We start from the raw sequence: 17,676 nt of genomic DNA, 5'->3' as shown, positions 1-17,676 counted from the left end.
CAACCCCCTCACCCCCGCACTGCGTACTACTAATAATAGACCCCTTTTATTTTACTCAATACATGTTTAGAACTTTATCCTAGCCTGGTAGCAAAATTTTGTTTCAGCTGTGTAAACCAGCATCTCAGTTTCCAAACTAAGGGGTGTAATATTTGAACCTAATATATTTTCCATTAAACAACTAAATTAGGCAGTGTCTCTTTAAATGAGCTGTCACCAAACTATCTCATTAAGCAACCTAGGCAACCAGGATCACCGCTGGTTTTTCATTTCATGTGGCTACAAAGCAAGCAAGATCATGTTAAGATATCTGGAGAAGCTAATGAGGGACATGGACCAAGAGATCAAGGTTTGGTGAGGAGGAGGATTTTTGATCATCTGAGAGAGAAGGGTCTAAAGATTAGAGATAGATAGGAGGTTATAGATTAGAGGGTGGATAAAATTGAGTCTGCGACTGACAGGCAGGAGACTGAAATCATGAGAAAGTGTCATGAAAAGATTAATAGTAAAGTTTAGAATTCAACCAAGACTTGATTAGCTTCAAGCCTTCTGGCTGAAAGTTCTTTATAGATTTGAAGAGGGAATAGCACACAATTTGCCCAAGAAGATTTACCTAAAATAATAAAACTATTCCATAATGAATCACCTTCAATGTGATTATGTTTCTAATGTACTTATTTGCAGGCTAGAAATAAATATTTTCAAAGACAGTAGCTTCAGAAAAAGTGCAATAACAGATAATATAAAGGGAAAGTATGTTTTAAAATGAAATATCTGATTTTTTTTACATTTGTTAGGGGAAAAGAGAGTTATTCAACCTGTGTACATACATCTATTGATGCTTCTGGACACATCTTCAGTGATGTTCCTGGAATCATCGGGTGTTTCAAGTCTTTCAACATCATACAACCTCCTCCAGGTGACCCAGCCGGGGCTGATCAGACCCCAGCTTGTGTCCAGATAGCTAGCTACTTATGACTCCATGGCTCCCCTCTTTTGATCCACAGCCATCTTGAGGCCCTCTCTGCCGCATCGGTGGTACTGCGGATGGCTCTCCTCTTCCTCTCTCCCTCGATGCCCAAATTGCTGAAGGGTCTAACTAAGGAACGGGCTGCAAATCCCCTACAACCAACCTCCACTGGGAGACACCTCGCTCTCCATCCAGCCTGCTGACAGTTGCTGACCAGTCCTGCGTACTTGGAGAGCTTCCTTTCAAAGGCCTCTTCCAAGCGATCTTCCCATGGGACTGTCAGCTCCAGCAGCACCACTTGGTTAGTAGACTCAGACACAAGGACAGTATCTGGTTGCAGGGTGGTGGCTGCGTTATGGTTGGGGAACTGCAGCTGCCCTTCGAGGTCCACCAACAGCTGCCAGTCCCTTGCAGAGGTCAGAATGCCTGCAGATGTTCTTTTGGCAGGTATTGGCTGCTCCCCAGCTCTGACAAAGGCAATGGTCTGCTTGGAGGGTCGGGACCACTTCGCCCACTCGACTCCTGCGCTGATGGCTTCAGCGATGGTCTTCAGGACCCGATCATGCTTCCATCAGTACCGTCCCTCACCAAGTGCCCTTGTGCAGCCGCTGAGGATGTGCTCCAGGGTTCCAATAAAATATGTCTTCTGAAAATCTCATCCTGTTCCAGGCACAGATAATAGAAAATAGAGGCAAGGTAGTTCGATCTTGTATAACAGTAACTTGAAGAGAGGTTTGTAAGAATTTCCTCTGAATTATATTGTTCCTATTTTTGATTAGTTGCTAGAATTTAATTAGTAAATAACAATATCAACTTCAGGCATGTATAGCAACTTAATAGAAATCTTTCAATATTACTTAGCAGAGCAGCTCTTCATCTTTCCTGTTTATTCATCTGCAGAGTCAAGATTGATACAGATCTAAAGATCTGAAAAAATAGAAGCAATGATACAGATTAGTTCAAAGTATTATTCTATATGGCCACTGGGTGTATTTCTGGGTCCTTCTGCTGCTGTAGCCCATCACTTCGCAGCTCGATGTGTTCTGAATTCAGAGAAGCTCTTATGCACACCGCTATTGGAATGCATGGTTATTTGAATTACTGTTGCCTTCAATACTGTTTTCATTGCATGTACCTTCTGTGGACAATCCGACTGCTAAAGTCTCAGTGTAGGAACAGAGGCTCATCTTATTTGTGAACAAAAAATGGATTCTTGTCGATTTTTCAAGTACAACTGTTTTTTTTATTTGTTGCAATAAGATCCCATGTTCTGGCAGCATGCTGGGCAAAATCTTACGTGTATTATCAATCAGGAGTTAAATAAACATTTTACAGAATGCACTACTGTACCTACATTTCAAAGTTGGAGGAAGCAGAGGTTACAGTGGACAGAAGCCTGGGAGGAGGAATGTTGTGATATTGATTGAGAACTCAGCATTCAGGTCAGCATACTAAGGTGAGGCAAATGCCAAAGGGAATTAGAGTTAGAATCTCTCTCTCAACTCTCTTTTATTTTATTCATCCTCGTTTGCTGGAATCGGAATTTACCTTGATCTTTGTGTTCACTGCTAACTTTTACCTCCTTATACATTTTCTCTTTCCACTTAACTCCTTCCTTAATTTCCTTGGTTAGATATGGTTTGTTATTCCTGCCCTTCGAATCTCCCTTCCTTAAAAGAATAAACTTTAAGCCAAGTGTTAAGAATTACCTCTTTAAATGGTTGTCATTGCTTGCTTACTGTCCTTCCTGCAAATCTATTGTCTCAGTCTCCTTCAGCTATATATTTTTTCATTCTTTTGTAATTTTCTTTATTTAATTTAAACTCAGTTATTTCTGACCCAGGTTTGCTCCTGTCAAGTTGAGTACAAAATTCCATCACGTTATGGTCACTATTTCCTGGTGAATTTTTTACTATGACGTCAGTTATTAAACCTTCCTCATTATCCATGAACAGCTCAAGATAGACTATTCCCAAGTTGGATATATAATGTATTGCTCTGGAGAACTATCCTGAAAACACCCTATGAATTTGTTCTTTGAGCTGCTTTTTCCAACTTTAGTAACCAAATCTACATGAACTGAATTTTTCACTGTCCTTTATATATACCCTTTCCTACAGTGTGATTGCTCAACACTGAACTGATTCCTCAACCTATGGATTAATTTTCATGGGCTCTACAACTCATGTTCTCAGTATTATTTATTCATGTATTTATTTTTTTTCTGTATTTGCACAGTTCGTCTTCTTTTGCACATTGATTGCTTGTCCGTCTTTGAGTGTAGCTTTTAATTTATTTTGTTGTACAGTAAATGCCCGCAAGGAAATGAATCTCAAGGTAATATATGGTGACATTCGTACTTCCATAATAAATTAAATTCAAACTTTGGGTTCCATACACTTCTCCTACCAGTGTCTTTCCATCTTTAATCTCCATCGAAATGAACATCTACATCATCCCTCACAAATATTATTAAAAGAAATTCCCTATTACCTTCCCTTCTCACCTTTCACTGTTGCCTAAATATCCCATTTTCAACTGATGATGTTGCAAAATCTGCCCTTTCATACCCGATGACCACAAGTAAATTAGCTGCCCAATTAACTGTAGTTGCAAGTTTGCTTTCCACCAACAAAACAAGTAGATAAACAAAATGATTGAATTTTACAAAGAAATTTCCCTTTAATATGTAAGACTCAAAATTTCCTCACTTGCATTAATACATTTTCTTTGAACTCCCGTTGTTTGCAGCTCAGTCACTGGTGCATCTTCCCATGAGAATTCTCCTTTTAGCTCTTGTTTCGATGTTGCTTCCACAATCACATATCTAAACATAGAAACATAGAAAACCTACAGCACAATACAGGCCCTTTCGCCCACAAAGTTGTGCCCGAACATGTCTCTACCTTAGAAATTACTAGGGTTACCCATAGCCCACTATTTTTCTCAGCTCCATGTACCTATCCAAAAGCCTCTTAAAAGACCCTATTGTATCCAACTCCACCACTGTTGCCAGCAGCCCATTCCACACACTCACCATTCTCTGCATAAAAAACTTACCACTGACATCTCCTCTGTACCTACTCCCCAGCACCTTAAACCTGTGCCCTCATGTGTCAGCCATTTCAGCCCTGGGAAAAAGCCTCTAGCTATCCACACAATCAATGCCTGTCATCACCTCTATCAGGTCACCTCTCATCCTCCGTTGCTCCAAGGAGAAAAGGCCGAGTTCACTCAACCTGTTTTCATAAGGCATGCTCCCCAATCCAGGCAACATCCTTGTAAATCTCCTCTGCACCCTTTCTATGGTTTCTACATCCTTCCTGTAGTGAGGCGACCAGAACTGGGGTCAGACGCTCTAACTCGGGTCTGACCAGGGTCCTATATAGCTGCAACATTACCTCTCGGCTCCGAAATTCAATTCCATGACTGATGAAGGCCAATACACCATATGCCTTCTTAACCACAGAGTCAACCTGCACAGCTGCTTGGAGCGTCCTATGGATTCGGACCCCAAGATCCCTCTGATCCTCCACACTGCCAAGAGTCTTACATTAATACTATATTCTGCCATCATATTTGACCTACCAAAATGAACCACCTCATACTTATCTGGGTTGAACTCCATCTGCAACTTCTCAGCCCAGTTTTGCATCCTATCAATGTCCTGCTGTAACCTCTGACAGCCCTCCACACTATCCACAACACCCCCAACCTTTGTGTCATCAGCAAACTTATGAACCCATCCCTTCACTTCCTCATCCAGGTCATTTATAAAAATCACGAAGAGTTAGGGTCCCAGAACAGATCCCTGAGGCACACCACTAGTTACCGACCTCCATGCAGAATATGACCCATCTACAACCACTCTTTGCCTTCTGTGGGCAAGCCAGCTCTGGATCCACAAAGCAATGTCCCCTTGGATCCCATGTCTCCTTACTTTCCCAATCAGCCTTGCATGGGGTACTTTATCAAATGCCTTGCTGAAATTCATATACACTACATCTACTGCTCTTCCTTTATCAATGTGTTTAGTCACATCCTCAAAAAATTCAATCAGACTTATAAGGCACGACCTGTCCTTGACAAAGCCATGCTGACTATTCCTAATCATATTATACCTCTCCAAATGTTCATAAATCCTGCCTCTTGGGATCTTCTCCATCAACTTACCAACCACTGAAGTAAGACTCACTGGTCTATAGTTTCCTGGGCTATCTCTACTCTCTTTCTTGAATAAGGGAATAACATCGGCAACCCTCCAATCCTCCGGAACCTCTCCCATCCCCATTGATGATGCAAAGATCATCGCCAGAGGCTCAGCAATCTCCTCCCTCGCCTCCCACAGTAGCCTGGGGGACTTACCCAACTTGTTGCTTTCGAAAAGCTCCAGCACATCCTATTTCTTAATATCTACATGCTCAAACTGTGATGTACGCGGTCAATATACTTTTCGGTACACATCTATAGAAGTTTTAGATGTCATACTGAATCTTCACAAGCTCCAAAGGAAATAGAGATGCCACAGCGCTTTCTTCATAATTGCACTGACGTGCTGGATGCCAGTCAGTCCTCCGAAATGATAACACCAAGGAAATTAAAGTTAGTGACTTCCTTCACCTCTGATTGTCTGATGAGAACCGGCTCTTGGACCGCTGGTTTCCTCCTTCTGAAGTCAATAATCAGCCCTCGGTCTTGCTGACATTGAATGAGAGGTTGTTGTTGTGGCACCCTTCAGCCAGATTTTCAATTTCTCTCCTATATGCTGATTCATCACCACTTTTTATTTGCCCACAACAGTGGTATCATGACCAACTTGAATACAGTGGTACCAGAAAGTTTGTGAAGCCTGTAGATTTTTTTTTATTTCTGCATAAATATGACCTAAAATGTGATCAGATCTTCATGTAAGCTCTAAAGAGAACCCAATTAAATAAGTAACACAAAAATCATTATGCTTGTTCATTTATTTATTGAGAAAAATGATCCAATATTATATGTATTTGTTGGAAAAAGTATGTGAACATTTGCTTTAAGTAACTGGTGTGCCAACCAAAGGTTGAAGGGGCAAGTGTAATCTATACATAAGGGACTGGTTGCACTTAAATCCAAGGGGGATCAATATTCTTGTGGGCAGGTTTACTATAGCAGTTGGGAGTAATTTTAACTAATATGGCAGGGGGCTGTGAACAAGTATGATAGAGCTGAGAATGAGCGAGCAAATTTACAAGTAGATGATGGATGTAACATGAATGTAAGGAAGGATAAGCCAATGATTGGGTACAAATGCAGACTGAGCAAAGAGTTAAATTGTACCACAGAGGCAAAATTCTAAAGGATGAATAATACGGGACTGAAGGTGCTATATTTAAATGCACATAGTATTCGAAATAAAGTGGACAAACTTGTGGTGCAATTGGACAGTGATTGGTATGATGTTGTGGGCATCGCTGAGTTGCGGCTGAAAGAAAGCCATACTTGGGAGCATAACATCAAAGGATATACTTTGTATTGAAAGGACAGGCAGGAAGGCTCTGTTGATAAGAGATGGAATTACATCTTTAAAAAGAGTTGACATTGGGTCAGAGATTGTTCAATTTTTGTGGTTGGAGCTAAGAAACTACAACAGTAAAAAAAAAACATTATGGGAATCATATATAGGCCTCCAAAAATTAGCTAATATGTGGAGTTGAGATTGCAAAGAGATCTGGAAAAGGCATGTAATAAGGGGAATGTAACAATTGTAATGGAGGACTTCAGTATGCAAGGGGATTGGGAAAATTGTCTTTTGTAAACTCCAGCCATGCAGCAATATTTTTTGGAGAGCAATGGTTTCCTCCGTGGTGTCCTTCCATGAACGCCATTCTTTTTCAGTGTTTTCTTACAGTGGACACATGAACAGAGACTTTAGCAAGTTCTAGAGCTTTTTGCAGGTCTTTTGCTGTTCCCTTTGGGTTCTTTTTTATCTCCTTCAACATTGCATGTTGTCCTCTTGGTGTGATCTTTGCAGGATGCCCACTCCTAGGGACAGTAGCAATAGGACTGAGTATTCATTTGTTGACAATTTCTCTTACTGAGGACTGATGAACACGCAGGTCTTCAGAAATACATTTGTAGTTTTTTCCAGCTTCATGCATCTCTTCAACTCTTCTTCGAAGCTCCTCTGAAAGTTGTTTTGATTGAGGCACGGTGCAAATAAACAGATCTTTCTTGAGAATAGCAGGCTTTGTCAGTAAACTGACGGTGCATCTTTTATATAGGGCAGGGCACTTCTACAACCCACACCTCCATTCTCATGTCATTGATTGGAAAGCTCCAAATAGCTTTTGTAGAAGGCATTATCCCAGAGGTTCACGTACTTTTTCCAACAAATACATATAATATAGGATCATTTTTCTCAATAAATAAATGAGTAAGCGTCATGATTTTGTGTTGTTTATTTAATTGGATTCTTTTTATCTAGCTTTAGGACTAGCACGAAGATCTGATCACACTTTATGTCATTTTTATCCAGAAATAGAGAGAATTCTACAGGATTCACAAACTTTAGAGCACCATTGTATGGCATTTGAGCTGTGCTTAGTCACACAGTCATAAGTGTAAAGCAAGAAGAGCATGGGGATAAGCGCGCAGCCTTGTGGTGCCCCTGTGCTGTTAGAGATCATGGAGGAAAAGTTGTGGTTGTTCCAGACTGACTGGGGTCTGCAGGTAAACAAATCAAGGATCCAAATGCACAAGGAGGTATTGATGCCAAGGTGTTGAAGTTTATTGATTAGTTTTGAGGGGATAATGGTATTGAATACTGAGCTGTAGTCAATAAAGAGCATTCTGCTGTATGCTTCTTTGCTGTCCAGATGTTCCAGGGTTGAATAAAGAGCCAATGAGATAGCATCTGCAGCGGACCTGTTGCTCTATTGGGCAAACTGTAGGGATCCAAGTCGCTTCTCAGGCATGAGTTGATACGTTTCATCACCAATCTCTCAAAACACCTCATCACAATAGATGTAAGTAATACTGGGCGATACAGCCTCCAGCAGATTGCGGATTTTAGGGTTCAACAGGGCTTCTCGTTGGGCAAGGCTCTGAATGATTTTATGGAGACACACACAATTACGACTGTTTTAATAAAGTCTGTGACAATCATGGTGTATTCATTCAGATCCACAGATGAGACCTTGAATATGGCCCAGTCCAACTCAAAGCAATCCCACAACCACCTCTTTGTTGTCCTTATCTCTGGAGCTTTGCACTTTAGCCTCTACCTGTATGCAGGTAGGAGCAGAGGCAAGTGATCAGATTTATCAAAATGCAGTCTGGGCAAGGAACAGAAGGCATTCCTTATCTTAGTACAACAGTGCTAGTGCATTAGGCCTTTTGGTGCCGCAGGTTATATATTGATGTAATTGGGCGGGATTTTTGTCAAACAAGCCGGATTGAAGTCCCCAACTATGATTTGACGTGTGTCGGGATGGACTGTTTCTTGTTTGGAGATGGCATCATGCAGTATCTCAAGCGTTTATAATTGGCCACTGGTGGTATATAAACTGTGGTCAGGAATATGGAAGAGAACTCCCTAGGTAAATAGAACAGATGGCACTTGACCATTGGGTGTTTAAGGTCAGGGGAACATGAGTTCAATAAACCGCCAGGTCGGAGCATCACCAAGAGTCTATCATGAAGCACACACCCCCACCTTTTTCTGAATCAGAAGTTCGGTCCATTCTATAATTGAGAAGACTTCAGGTCAGATCACTGCATCTGGGAGAAAGCCACGTCTCGTTCAAACATAGAACACAACAATCCCTCATTTCTCTCTGATACAGCAATCCTGCCCTCAATTCCTCAATTTTGTTCTCCAGCGACTGCACGTTTGCTAATAAGATGCTGGGTAGAGGGAGCCTCATCTCTCTGCATTTCAACCTGGCTGCTTCCAGCCATGGCAATAAACTCATGTTTGCTTAAGTGTACCTTACCTGCTTGGTCTATTGAGTCCTTCAGAAGATCGTGAAATCTATAGATCATTAAGTTGATTTAGAAGTATATTGCTTAAAGGAAAATTTTATGCTGCAGATTGCAGAGAGTAATTCAAAAGAAATATTGTACATAGCCCACAGAACATTGCAGTGGTTCATCTTAGATAGAAGTTACAATGTGCTATGAGTAGAAATAATTTGAAAATACCTGTTATTAGTCTCATTTATAAAGTTGTAGAGAGATATGGTACAGAAACATGCCTTTCAGCCCAGAGTCGATTGTTGCCTGCTCTAAAATGGCTGCAGCAGTGTACCCTATGGAGCAGTATGGAGTTCCTAACAGCATGGAGTTCCTAACAGCAGCTCTGGATTTGTGCTTCTAACTGTGCCCTCACATACCTCAGAGGTTAATGTCAGCTCTCTTCCACAGTCTCACTATTAGTTCTAATTTCAGATTCTAAGTCAATATATTTATGTAGGTTGTTTGCAGTATAAATATGGACATAGCAATTCATATTGGGAAAACTTGACAGTAAATGTAGGCAGTTGTTGCTCATTTTAGAAGATGCCATACAAAATTCATTTAAAATATAGTTCCAACTCTTGACCTAATGGTCTGGTTAATGCATATTATGTGAATTTGTGCATGGCTGCTTTTTACAGTCAGCCACACTTAATTTATCTTGATTTCCTGCACATAGAAAATAGATGAAAACAGTCAGACCTGCAAGCTGACTAGCTCCTTTTAACTACCAGCTTTATTTAATGGAAGTTTACTCACCCTGAAAGGAGAGGTGGTAATAACTGTCAAAATGACTGAAAACAGCTATGGGTGAATGTTTCTGTGGCAGGGCCTACCCTCCAGCAAATGTAGAATCACAGATGTCTGGAAAGAGGTGACAGAGGAAATTAATAACATTTCCCTAATCTCTCCGACCTGAGAAACAATGTGAAAGAAATTGCAGTGACCCATTTGTACCATGTGCAAGGTGCATGGACTGCACACACTACATTTTTCTTCAGGAAAGCTACACCGTTCAAAATTTCTCTGGTCTCTTGGAAATCTAAGACCATAAGACAAAGGAGCAGAAGTCAGCCATTCAGCCCATCGAGTCTGCTCCACCATTTCATCATCAGCTGATCCATTCTCCCATTTAGTCTCACTCCCCCACCTTCTCACCATAACCTTTGATGCCCTGGCTACTCAGATACCGATCAATCTCTGCCTTAAGTACACCCAATGACTTGGCCTCCACTGCCACCCATGCAACAAATTCCACAGATTCACCACCCTCTGGCGAAAAAAATTTCTTTGTATCTCTGTTCTGAATGGGCGCCCTTCAATACTTGTCATGCCCTCTTGTACAACACTCCCCCACAATGGGAAACAATTTTGCCACATCCACTGTATTCAAGTCTTTCAACATTCAAAATGTTTCTATGAGGTCCCCCCTCATTCTTCTAAACTCCAAGGAGTACAGTCCAAGAGCGGACAAACGTTTCTCATATGTTAACCCTCTCATTCCCAGAATCATTCTAGTGAATCTACTCTGAACCCCCTCCAATGTCAGCACATTCTTTCTTAAATAAGGAGCCCAAAACTGCCCACAGTACTCCAAGTGAGGTCTCACCAGTGCCTTATAGAGCCTCAACATCACATCCCTGCTCCTATACTCTATTCCTCCAGAAATGAATGCCAATATTGCATTTGCCTTCTTCACCACTGACTCAACTTGGAGGTTAACCTTAAGGGTATCCTGCACGAGGACTCCCAAGTCCTGTTGCATCTCAGAACTTTGAATTCTCTCCCCATTTAAATAATAGTCTGCCCATTTATTTCTTCTGCCAAAGTGCATAACCATACACTTTCCAACATTGTATTTCATTTGCCACTTCTTTGTCCATTCTCCCAATCTATCCAAGTCGCTTTGCAGACTCTTTGTTTCCTCAGCACTACTGGCCCCTCCACCTATCTTTGTGTCATCAGCAAGCTTAGCCACAAAGCCATCTATTCCATAATCCAAATCGTTGATGTACAACGTAAAAAGAAGCGGCCCCAACATGGACCCCTGTGGAACACCACTGGTAACCGGCAGCCAACCAGAATGGGATCCCTTTATTCCCTCTCTCTGTTTCCTACCAATCAGCCCACGCTCTATCCACGTATGTAACTTTCCCATAATTCCATGGGCTCTTACCTTATTTAGCAGCCTCATGTGCAGCACCTTGTCAAAGGCCTTCTGAAAATCCAAGCAACATCCACTGCATCTCCCTTGTCTAGCCTACTGGTAATTTCCTCAAAAAATTGTAATAGGTTTGTCAGGCAGGATTTTCCTTTAAGGAAACCATGCTGAGTTCTGCCTATCTTGTCATATGCCTCCAGGTACTCCGTAACCTCATCCTTGACAATCGACTCCAACAACTTCCCAACCTCCGATGTCAAGCTAACTGGTCTATAATTTCCTTTTTGCTTCCTTGCGCCCTCCTTAAATAGTGGAGTGACATTTGCAATCCTCCAGTCCTCCGGAACCAGGCCAGAATCTATTGACTTTTGAAAGTCATTGCTAATGCCTCCGCAATTTCCACAGCTACTTCCTTCAGAACACGTGGGTGCATTCCATCTGGTCTGGGAGATTTATCTACCCTTAGACTATTCAGCTTCCTGAGTACTTTCTCTGTCGTAATTGTGACTTCACACACTTCTCTTCCCTGACACCCTTGAATATCCGGTATACTGCTGATGTCTCCCTCAGTAAAGACTGATGCAAAATACTCGTTCAGTTCCTCTCCCATCTCCTTATCTCTCATTACAATTTCTCCAGCGTCATTTTCTATCGGTCCTATATCTACTCTCACCTGTCTTTTACTCTTTATATACTTGAAAAAGCTTTTAGTATCCTCTTTGACATTATTTGCTAGTTTCCTTTCATAGTTCATCTTTTCCCTCTTAATGACCTTCTTAGTTTCCTTTTGTAAGCTTTGAAAAACTTCCCAATCCTCTGTCTTCCCACTAATTTTTGCTTCCTTGTATGCTCTCTCCTTTGCTTTGACTTCTCTTGTCAGCCACGGTTGCATCCTTTTTCCATTCGAAAATTTCCTCTTTTTGGAATATATCTGTCTTGCACCTGCCTCACTTCTCGCATAAACTCCAGCCACTGCTGCTCTGCCGTCCTTCCCGCTAGTGTCCCTTTCCAGTCTACTTTGGCCAGTTCCTCTCTCATGTCATTGTAATTTCCTTTACTCCACTGAAATACCTACACTTCGGATTTTCGCTTCTCTTTCTCAAATTTCACAGTGAACTCAAACATATTATGATCACTGTCTCCTAAGGGTTCTTTCACCTCAATCTCTCTGATCACCTCCGGTTCATTACACAATACCCAATCCAGTACAGCCGATCCCCTAGTGGGCTCAACAACAAGCTGTTCTAAAAAGCCATCTTGTAGGCATTCTACAAATTCTCTCTCTTGAGATCCAGTGCCGACCTGATTTTCCCAATCTACTCGCATGTTAAAATCCCCCACAATTATCATAACACTGCCCTTCTGACAAGCCTTTTCTATTTCCTGTTGTAATTTGCAGTCCATATCACTGCTGCTGTTAGGAGGCCTGTATATAACTGCCATCAGGGTCCTTTTACACCTGCGATTTCTTAGCTCAACCCATAAAGGTTCTGCACCTTCCGATCCTATGTCACCTCTTCCTAATGATTTAATATCATTTCTTACCAATAAAGCCACGCCACCCCCTCTGACTACCTGCCTATCCTTCCGATACACAGTGTATCCTCGGACATTCAGCTCCCAGAGACATGCATCCTTCAGCCACGTCTCAGTGATGGCCACAATATCATACCTGCCAATCTGTAGCTGTACGACAAGATCATCCACCTTATTCCTTATGCTGCGTGCATTTAAGTATAACACCTTATCTTGATGGAGATGCACTTCTCTTTAAGTGTAAATATAGCCAATTGAATATGAGAGCTCACTTGCAATGACAAATCCTACTATTTTCGAAAAATGTTTTAGAATCTGTAACACTGACTTGGTTTTTCGCTCTGTAGGTGCTGCCTAACCCGGACACTGTTTCTGGCAGCTTCTTTTTTATTTACTGTGGTACTTTGAACCACTCTGCTGTTGCCATAAAGAAACGAGTATTTACAAAACTGACAAGGATGGACTATAACTCATAGCAAAGATCAAAGGCGCTGTGAATTATGGCTTGTTCACTCAAGGCCTAAATGGGCAGACAAGGGACACCAAACGTTTTCCGAGGATGAAATGAGGAAACAGGTGGACCAGGTTGAAACATACAAAACTTTTAAGGGGAATTGACACATTGTGCTGAAAGACCCTTCTCCCTCCAAGTAGGATCTTATAGAACAAAAGACTACAGTCTCAAGCCGAGGGGTTGCCCGAAAAGAGGTGGCTGAAGAGTGAGTAGATAGGAATCGTTAAAAGAGAGAAGGGATTCAGTAGGGTAGATAAAGAAAAATTGCCTGGACCCTCTGTAAATGCACAATACTTTTCTCAGTTAAAACTGTCACATTCAAGGTTGTTCTGCCACTCAGAAAGACAGATTGAGGATATATCTTCTCTTTAAGAAGTAGTTGCATGCAAAGGAAAATGAGAGCTTGTTCCCAGTAAGTTACTGTCCCTTTCATGCTGCCAGAGAATGGGTGCTGTCTATGTGGAGTTTGCATGTTCTCCTATGACTGCGTGGATTTCTTCTGGATGATCCATTATCCTCCCACGTACCAAAATCCTGAAAGGTGGTAGGTTCATTGGCCATTATTGGTGAGTGGTGGAATTTGGAAGGAGTTGATGTGAACGTGGGATTAATATAAATGGGTGGTTTGTTGACCTTTGACCATTCGGTGGACCATAGGGCCTGTTGCCATGAGAGCTTATTGGTCATGTAACTGCAAAGTAGCATTTTAGTCCCAATAAATGATGAAGATGGGGAGCAGGAAAAAGGTTTAAAAAATCTGAATCTATACTCCAGTCAGAACATCACTCTGTTAAGGAGAGAGACATAATCAAAGGATTTATGGTTTACTTAATAACCATTGATATAAGTAAGAACCAGTTTTCAAACTAACGCCATTAAATTTATTGATACGAATAGTGATAAAGTTTGAGATTGCAATGTAAAATTATGCTAAGATTATTGTCTATTGGAACCCAGCTGCAACATACACATCAGTTAACTACTTCTCACAAGTGATCTAGGAAATGATTATGGTACTTAATAGACAATAACTGCTTCCTGAGTATGTACATATGCAGAAATATCTGTTCAGTATTTGGACAGAACAAACATGGCATGATCATAAGATATTTTGTGACAGAACATAGAAGACCACAGGACAGTACAGCCCCTTTGACCCAGATGTACCAACTTTTTAACTTACTCTAAGAAACATTTAGCCCGTCCCTCCTGCATAGCATTCTGAAGGGTTCTATGCACATGTATAGGGAGCATAATGGACCATATCATGAAAGATAACTTAATTTAGCTACTGACAGAATCTTGGGTAACCTGATAGGAATATGGGAGAACAAAATGGAATTGGTGTTGAAATAGGGTAACCGGGTCTTTGGTGGATGGTGAATACTCAGTGATCTAAAGGGCATGTTTCTCTGCTCTATGACTCTGGCTTGAGTAACACATCCTGGCTTCATCTGTGTACTATGGAGAGGTAGAAAATGCAGGAGCTTGCTGAGAACATCCATCAAAACAAGGAAAGAGCAGATGAATTGCCAAAACATTGGAACAACTAGACATTTTAGAGTTAAGACATTTGGCACCCTTAAAACACAAATGACTCCTTTCCCAAACTCACACATGACAGTCCCACTCTTCTGCTTAGCTATTCTGCCTTACCAAACAGAGTCATCGTAATATCTGCTGGGCTGATGTATTTGATTTCTGGGAGATTCTACTTTCCAATCTTCTCTGTGTCTGAGCTTATGCTGAGATTGATTGACCTGCACAGCCACAACTCTAGAACAAATGGCTCTTCAGCCACAGAATCTTTTCCAATGTCCATCTTGCCACCTCAACCCTCAGTTTTTCAGTGGTGTCAGGAAAGACTATTACAGCTATAACTGTAGGTTCTGCTTTGCATCAAACGTATCAGATATTTTCTGATAATGTCCTTCTCATCTAGTGTCTTGCCATCAGTGATTCTGTGTACATTTCCAACTGTGCCATTAATATCTCCATCATTTGAATGAACACAAAGGTCATGAGGCAGTGTGAATATGCGCACGCTTCTTATAAAACTACTTGCTTTCAGGTTTTCCGTTAAGGTAATGGAAGACAACAGCCAAGAAGACCCAGGCAGCATATTTTAAGAGATTTTTCAGATGCTGGAAATCCAAAGTATCAACTTTGAGGAACAAATTTGTAGGAAGTTCACAGACTGTTGAAAGAAACATAAGGTTGTAATAGTAGGTGATTTGAACTTTCCACATATTGAGTGGGACTCTCATGCTGTAAGAGGACTAGATGGGATAGAATTTGTCAAATATTTTTGGAAAGTTTCCGTAATCAATACATACAAGTCCCAATGAGAGAGTGGGTGATAGGGGATGATACGGGGCAGGTGACAGAAGATTCTGTAGGGGAACACTTTGCATCCAGTGATCATAATGCCAACAGTTTCAAAGTAAATATGGAAAAAGACAGATCTGGTCTGCAATTTTAGATCTAAATTGGAGAAAGGCCAATTTTGGTGGTATCAGAAAGGCAAGTGTGGATTGGGACAGGCTGTTTTCTGGCAAAGATGTACTTGGTAAATGGGAGGCCTTTTAAAGTGAAATTTTAAAAGTACGAAGTTTATATGTGCCTGTCAGAATAAATGGCAAACAAAACCGGTTTGGGGAACCATGGTTTTCAAGAGATATTGAGGCCCTGGTTAAAAAAAAATATGGATCTGCATAGCAAGCACAGGCAGGTAGGAACAAATGAGGTGCTTATGGAGTTTAAGAAATGCAAGAGAACACTTAAGAAAGAAATCACAAGGACTAAAAGAAGGCATGAGGTTGCCATAGCAAACAAGGTGAAGGAGAATCCTAAGGGATTATACAGATATTGTAAGGAACAAAAGTGGTCCTTTGGAAAATCAAAATGGAAATCCATGTGTGGAGCCAAAACAGATGAGGGAGATCTTAAATGATTTTTTTGCATCAGTATTTACTCAAGTATTGGTCACAGAGTCTATAGAAGCGAGGCGAAGTCACATCAATTTCAAGGATCCAATAAAAATTACAGAGGATGAGGTAGATTTAGTGTATATGGATTTCAGCAAGGCATTTGATAAGGTACCCCATGCTCGGCTTATTGAGAAAGTAAGGAGGCATGGGATCCAAGGGGATATTGCTTTGTGGATCCAGAACTGGCTTGCCCACACAAGGTAAAGAGTGGTTGTAGAGGGATCATATTCTGCATGGAGGTCGGTGACCAGTGGTGTGCCTCAGGGATCTGTTCTGGGGCCCCTACTCTTAGTGATTTTTATAAATGACCTGCATGAGGAAGTGGAGGGATGAGTTAGTAAATTTGCTGATGACACAAAGGCTGGGGCTGTTGTGGATAGTGATGAGGGCTGTCAGAGGTTACAGCAGGACATTGACAGGATACAAAACTGGGCTGAGAAGTGGCAGATGGAGTTCAACACAGATAAGTGTTAAGTGGTTCATTTTGGTAGGTCAAATATGATGGCAGAATATAGCATTAATGGTAAGACCCTTGGCAGTGTGGGGGATCAGAGAGATCTTGGGGTCAGAGTCTATAGGACACTCAAAACTGCTTTGCAGGTTGACTCTGTGGTTAAGAAGGCATACAATGCATTGGCCTTCATCAATCGTGGGATTGAGTTTAAGAGCCGAGAGGTAATGTTGCAGCTATATAGGACCCTGGTCAGAGTCCACATGGAGTACTGTGCTCAATTCTGGTTGCCTCACTACAGGAAGGATGTGGAAACCATAGAAATGGTGCAGAGGAGATTTACAAGGATGTTGCTTGGATTGGGGAGCATGCCTTATGAGAATAGGTTGAGTGAATTCAGCTTTTTCTCCTTGGAGTGACGGAGGATGAGAAGTGACCTGATAGAGGTGTCCAAGATAATAAGAGGCATTGATCGTGTGGATAGTCAGATGTTTCTTCCCAGGGTTGAAAAGGCTAGCACGAGAGGGCATAGTTTTAACGTGCTTGGAGGTAGGTACAGAGGAGATGTCAGGGGAAAGTTTTTATGCAGAGAGTAGTGAGTGTGTGGAATGGGCTGCTGGTGGCGTTGGTGGAGGCGGAAACGATAGGGTCTTTTAAGAGACTCCTGGATAGGTACGTGGAGCTTAGAAAAATAGCGGGCCATGGGTTAGCCTAGGTAGTTCTAAGGTAAGGATATGTTCAACATAGCTTTGTGGGCCGAAGGGCCTATATTGTGCTATAGGTTTTCTATGTTTCTATTTGCTTTCCTAAGGCAAATTAGGGTAGATAAATCCTCAGGACCTGACAAGGTGTTCCCTCGGACCCCGTGGGAGGCTAGTGCTGAAATTGCCAGGGCCCTAGCAGAGATATTTAAATCATCCTTCGGAACAGATGATGTACCAAAAAATTGGAGGATAGTCAATGCTTTCTGCTGGTTAAGAAATGCCCAAAGTATAAACCAGGAACTTATAAGCCAGTGAGCCTGACATCAGTAGTGGGAAAGTTATTGAAAAGTATTCT

The sequence above is a fragment of the Mobula hypostoma genome, chromosome 7 (genome assembly GCF_963921235.1).
Source record: "Mobula hypostoma chromosome 7, sMobHyp1.1, whole genome shotgun sequence".
Classification (NCBI taxonomy): domain Eukaryota; kingdom Metazoa; phylum Chordata; class Chondrichthyes; order Myliobatiformes; family Myliobatidae; genus Mobula; species Mobula hypostoma.
Note: the sequence above shows the minus strand (reverse complement) of the source record.